The 6,667-nt window shown below is 40.0% G+C and overlaps 1 long non-coding RNA gene across 1 annotated transcript; it reads left to right on the top strand.

Annotated features, from left to right (window-relative positions):
* Positions 1 to 3,577: 3,577 nt before the first annotated feature.
* On the top strand, positions 3,578 to 6,014 carry LOC307042651. Its single transcript, XR_013809212.1, has 3 exons — positions 3,578 to 5,167; positions 5,289 to 5,484; positions 5,804 to 6,014. It is a non-coding gene; the product is annotated as an uncharacterized lncRNA (long non-coding RNA).
* The last annotated feature ends 653 nt before the right edge of the window (positions 6,015 to 6,667 follow it).

Genomic DNA, 6,667 nt, shown 5'->3' with positions numbered 1-6,667 from the left:
GGTGTGAGGGAGAGAAGGGTCCATCTTTGTTTGCCGGGGTGTCGGCGTGGAGTGGACACGCTAGTAACAGGTACGTTACTGAGAAATAAATCCAACCTTGTCGTTAATCCAAAAGGCGACGTCATAAATTTGATTCTTTAAAGAATATTAACTGGTGTGTTAATACCTTTTGTTTTTATCTCCGTCTCCTCTGGTGTGAGAGAGAAAAGAGAACGTCCTCGCTACCGTGGTGTCGGTGTGGAGGGAAGAAAAACTAGCAACAGGTATGTTACCAGCTTGAAGAAAAAATCAAACCTTACCGTAATTTCGAAAGAAAGAAACGGCGAGGCAGATTACAATATTAACTGGTGGGTTAATATTGTTCAATCTTCTTGCAAAGCAAAAAAGTAACCGGCAAGCGCCCGTTGACCGAATGTTAGCTTTGGGTTCAGTCTGTGGACCGTTAAGCTAGCCCGGCTACTGATAATTCGAGATGTGCTCTGAAGCGAGAAGAGGTGTTTGAATGACGCTGCGTCGTAGCGCAAGCTACTTATAGGGTGGGTGGATTCCCTGACGTAGACGTCAAGATCACCAGCCAATCAGGATTGGCGTAATGAGATTGATGCTTCTGTTTGCATACGCGTTGAGGCGCATCCCATAGTGAGACATCGAAGGGAGTGTTATGAAGAGAACTGAAGAATACTTCCCTCTGTTTACAGAGCATGCAGCCCAACGAGGTATGTTGTTGTGTTTGTATTACTTTTATGTTTATTACCTTGCTAGTTATCTCACATGCTGTGCATGTTAGTGTGTCTAACACAAAACTGTGTTTGTCATTTATACTGTTTGTTTGTGTAGTTTTCACGGTGGATTCGGAGGAATAAACCCGTTATGAGAAAGCCACTTGTGCCTGTGCTTCGGGGGAATTACAGTGAAAACTCGACTGTTCATCGACGCGAGTGTGTCTTAATTGACGAAGCGCCAACTTCAGAGGATCACGGACTGAGCACGAGGCTGTCTTCAAATGGCCGCCGGAGGAGGAGAAACTACGCATGCACACACAGAAGTGGACGACGCACGCAGTTTTTAAAAGAGCAAGGCTTCAAGACAGAGCCATAAAGAACTTGGATACTAAGAAATCAAGAGTGATCTGAGTAGAGGGCTTCTGTAAAGGTTTGCTAAACCGTTATTACTGTGAGTGCCATCTATAGTAGTGTGTGTGGTTAGCGTTTTGACTTATTTGCTCATGTCATTTTATTAATGCTTGTTAATTAAGGCGTAAAGTTGAAGGGAAAATAAGTGTTTTTATTTCCAATTTCTAATTCAAAGTGTGTTTTTGGGAATAATAAGTGAAAGTTATTTCATTGAAGTTCTGAAGTTTTATTTTTGAGTATATTTTTGAAAGGTGTAAAGTTCAATTAAGCTGTTTTTTGCACATTTTCTATTTTAAGTGCATTTCTACCTCTATTGAAGTCTTATAGGGTACATTTAATTCACACTTACATTTGAGTAAGTGTTGAAAGTTCCTTAAAAGGTTTAACTGCATTTTGCTGTTTTATAAAAGTGAGTCACTTTAAAGTAGTGATTACTAGTCTAGTGAACCTACAAGTAAGGTTAGGGAAAGTGCAGAGTCCCAAGACGAAGCTGTGGATAACACTGAAGCACAGCAGCTAAGAAGAGGTCAAAGAACTAAAACTCCTACAGAAAAGGGTAGAGAAATGCAAGAAGAACAAAGGAAAACGCTCCTACAAAATTTCAACTACAATTATGAGAAATGGAGAACACAAGTGAAAACAGCTAAGCGGCCATTATCTCAAACAACAGAGTCTTTATCTGAAGATTTGCTTAATGACATAATTCATGATGTCACAAGTTTGTCAGAAGATGTCCGACATGTTTATGAGGATCTGCGTACAATCTCAACTCCAGACCAGGACACACGACGAAGAGTGTGCAGAGATTTCTAAGTTTGTCCTCATCAGAGCCTCAAGTCTCCTGGATGGAAAGGTTCCAGAAGGAGAAAAGAAAGATTGGCCTGAAGCAGGTTCTCTCTTTAACTCAAGCACCTACACTTCTTCTTCGAAAAGCAACTCCAAGCAATCGAACCAGTCTTCTGTGAAACGACAAGAAGCTGCTGCTGAGGCTGCTGCAAGCCAAGCTGTTCTGAAAGTGTTACAAGAACAAGAAAGAGAACATTTGGAGATTCAGCGCCTGGAAGCAGAAGCTAAAAGAAAGATAGCTGATCAAGAGACTGCAGCCATGAGGCATTGTTTAGAAAGAGAAGCAGAAGAGTTAAGACGTCGTTTGGAAAGAGAATCAGAAGAGTTAAGACATCGTTCAGAAAGAGAGGAAGAGGAAGCTAACATTAAAGCTCGTCTAAAAGAAGAGCATGTAGCTCTACAACAGACTCTGGATGACAAACGGAGAAAAATACAGCATTTGGAAGCAGTAAAAGGTTTCAATGCAGCACGAGCAATAATGCAAGTGTATGACCAAGAAGAGTCCATTAAAGAAGAATGGAAAGATGTGCTAGAGAGGGATCTGTTAAGTAACCCAGTGCCTGCTCCCACAAGTCCTCAACGACAGGTTGTCACTACTTCCTCAAGTGAAAGTACAGCATAGCTTGTGAAGGTGCTAGCTGGTGCCTTAACTGCCAACAGAATTCCAGTTCCTGAACCTTCAGTATTCAGTGGGGATGCATTGAAATACAATGACTGGAAACTTTCATTTGAAATACTGATTGACCAGAAGAACAACCAAGACAAAGAAAATATATACTACTAAAGGAGATATGTTAGTGGACAAGCTAAGAAAGCACTTGCTCGGAACCAAATCTGCCTATGTTGCAGCATGGGAGATTTTGGAAGAGAGATATGGGAATCCATTTACAATTGCAAAAGCCTATAGAGACAAGCTTCAACCGGGCCCAAGATAGGATCTAAGGACAGTTTTGAGCTCAGAGATTTTGCAGACTTTCTCCGTAGTTGCGAGGCTGCCATGATCCACATCAAGGCATTAGGAATCTTGAATGACTGTAATGAAAACAGGCAAATACTTTCAAAGTTACCAGATTGGCTAACTGCAAGCTGGAATCGGAAGGTTACTGAAGTCCAAGAAGACAGTAAACAATTTCCCTCCTTCAGCCAATTTGTAAAGTTTTTGACAAGAGAAGCAAAGATTGCCTGTAACCCTGTTACATCATTGCAATCACTGAAGCAAGGTGAAGTTGAAAACACCAAATTTCAAAGACAACAAAGCTTTGCAGCAAAGACACTGACCACAAGTTCAGACGAAAACACCGTCTTGACATGTATTCTCTGTAAGAAGAATTGGCATTCCTTGCACACTTGCAGGAAGTTCATGGAGCAAGCTGTTCCAGACAGAATTAAGTACATTCAAGCTCAGAAGCTATGCTTTGGATGTCTCGAGACTGGCCATCAGTCAAGGAGCTGCCATAGTAGGAGTGTATGTGAAGTGTGCAAGAAGCAACATCCTACCTGTCTGCATGAAGAGCGTACAAATCAAGAAAGATAGAAAGATAGAAAGAAAGACCTCAACCAACACAACAAGAAGAAAGAACCACAGCAGCTATTTCAAACAGAGTAATACTTGGTGAAGGTAATACACAAACAGCTGCTATAATTCCAGTCTGGCTTTCATCCACATGTCAACCAGCAGAAGAAATCCTTGTATACGCTCTGTTGGATTCTCAAAGTGACACAACATTTGTGCTAAGTGAAGTAGCTGAGGCTTTGGAAGCAAGTAAACAACAAGTCAAGCTCAAACTATCTACTATGACCTCAAGAACCACAGTTATAAGCGCTCAAAGAGTGAACAACCTACAAGTCAGAGGCTTTTACTCCGGTAAAAAGATTCCCTTGCCACCAGTCTATACACAGGACTTCATTCCAGCCAACAGAACTCACATACCAACAGATGAAACTGCAAAAGCTTGGTCTCATCTAGAGCACCTCCAAGGAGAGATTGCACCTTTGCAAGACTGTGAAGTGGGTCTGCTCGTAGGGTACAACTGCTCACAAGCTTTACTTCCAAGAGAAGTTGTGTCTGGCAAAGAAAGTCAACCTTATGCACAACGTACAGACCTTGGATGGAGTATTGTTGGAAACATGAATCCCTGTCTGGATTATGGAGACGCCATCGCATAGTAGTAAGACAAGTGACACCAGGTGTAGAACCTTCTCTCAGTCTCAAAACTGAAGTACACTATGTGAGCCGAACCAAAGTTAAAGACAATCCAGCAGATCATGCCTCTCGAGGTTTAACGGCAGAGCGACTGAAGACTTCAAACTGGTTCACAGGATCAAAGTTTCTTTGGCAAAAGGACCTACCTGTAAGAGAATGCAAGGTGGGAGAAATCAATGAGGATGATCCTGAAATTCGCAAGGAAGACAGGTCATTATTGGATCGCTTTCAGAAATGTTCTGATTGGTCAAGAGCAGTTGCAAGACTAAAACGACATGCCAAAGAACACCAAGGCGTGAAACAAAGAACCAATGAATGTACAACCATTCAAAGGCGAAAGACCAACGTTACCTGACAAGTCGTGCGCAGTACACCGCCTAAATTGTCTTGAAAGAAGACTAAAAAATCACAAGTCTTTCAAGGGTCAGATAGTAGGGTCAGAAAACTTAAATTACTGGTTAGCCAAATATCTCCAAAAAGGGGAAACCCACAATTAGGACTGTGTTCCTTGAAAGACCTGTACACAAGGTTGTTACTCTGCTTGAGGCAGAATAAGGTGTTTAATGTGTTGCCTGAGATTCCATGTTAAGTTGTTATCTACAGGTAATGTCTATTTCAAAGGGTAAAGCGTGTACTTTGTACAAACAATCTTTTGTGTGAAATCTCACGAGTAATGTGTGATTTGGTGGGAGTGTAAGTGCAGCCTTTACATGTTCATCATTTAACTGTAATGTGTATTTTCTAAGTGTACTAATTATTATTGTTGTAATGTTTCATGCGTGCAATATTTCCTCTTTTATTTTGAAGTTCAAGCTCACGTCTCGTTATGCTGTTCTCGCGTGAGTTAGAGAGCGAGAACATGAGAAGCACCCTCAGAGTAAGATACACGGATACTTACAGCTCCGTTAGTTTTGTATTCTTTCTTAAACATATAAGAGAACCGAAGAATACTTCCCTCTGTTTACAGAGCATGCAGCCCAACGAGGTATTTTGTTGTGTTTGTATTACTTTTATGTTTATTACCTTGCTAGTTATCTCACATGCTGTGCATGTTAGTGTGTCTAACACGAAACTGTGTTAGTCATTTATACTGTTTGTTTGTGTAGTTTTCACGGTGGATTCGGAGGAATAAACCCGTTATGAGAAAGCCACTTGTGTCTGCCTGTGCTTTGAGGGAATTACATCACCACTCAAAGTGATATTTTAAAACATTATCAACTCCATCATGGAACCTTTGGACAGAAACGTGCCTTGCCCTGCATTCATGTAGACTGCCAGTGTCCTGCGCTCTCACTTATCAAGGTCTGTTCTTTTTATTCTAGGACCCATGTGGCACTTTATATACATCTCTGAGCATGTTAAAAATAAGTATTTGGACATTTTATGAACTATCTCAATATCATGACTATATGTGGTTCATTTTCTTACAAACCAGCCTTTCTTTGATGGCTTAAACCCTTTGTAATGCATGTGAATAGCACCTCTGTTACCGTCTGTTAACAGCTAATGTAAACGGTCTTGTTACAGTAGGTTTTCAAGACGGATGTGATTTTTGTTGTTGAGAAAAAAACATGGTGTGTCCTGATTTGTACTCAATTTAGTGTTTCATTTGTATTTACAGGGAACAGCAGAGGTCGAAGTGCAACAGGCTCGTGATGCACAGCATGAAGTTATACGCTGCCCAAGAGCCAGATGCAGTTATAACCATCAAGTAATAACCATGTGTCTCCATGTATGTTAATGTGTTGTGCTTTTAAACAAACTTGTTACTCTTTTATGACAACTGTTTTGAAATAATAACATTTTAATAAAATGTATTAACATGTCCATAACGTTCCCTTTTTTTATTTATTTGTTTAATCTGCAAGGTTTCAATGCTATCAAATATTTAAAGGGTTGGATTGAAATCAGGAAGAGTTTGTCGTATATACAGTAGGTTCCGGCAACTCAATTGTGTTTTATAATTTACTTTATTCTCGTGTGGTTCTTAGCAGATTGTTATTTGCATTGGTTACACTTAATATCTGGGCTTTTAATTGTAGGCTCATCTCATCTTTTCATATGCAGAAAAAATCACATTACTGAGTTTACCCAACTCCTATAATTGCTTGGAACCACTTGACACATATTTTTTAAGTTTTATCAAAGTAACACATTCTTGAGTAGAGAAAAACCAAAAAAAGTACGTTTCACCAACAAAAAAAATGCAAAAGTTAACTAAACTCTTAAAATTGCTTGGAATCACTTGACACATATTTTTTAAGTTTTACCAAAGCAACAGTTTTTACAGTGCATGCCTCATACTGCTCAAACCCCTCTTTTGAAGCCCTGTTAGAGAAACGCAGATTTTAGCTCGAAAAAAATAAATAAGAGGAGGCGGAGCTAATGCCTGATCAGAATTCCAGTTATTAGGCTTTAATAACATAAAGTTAAATTCGGTTGTGATAAAACGCCACCCTGTTTAAACCACGTCGAGGATTATTTT

The sequence above is a fragment of the Notothenia rossii genome (genome assembly GCF_949606895.1).
Source record: "Notothenia rossii genome assembly, chromosome: 6".
In the NCBI taxonomy this organism is placed as follows: Eukaryota; Metazoa; Chordata; class Actinopteri; order Perciformes; family Nototheniidae; genus Notothenia; species Notothenia rossii.
The sequence above is the reverse complement of the archived record's forward strand: the minus strand, read 5'-3'. Positions and strand labels throughout refer to the sequence as shown.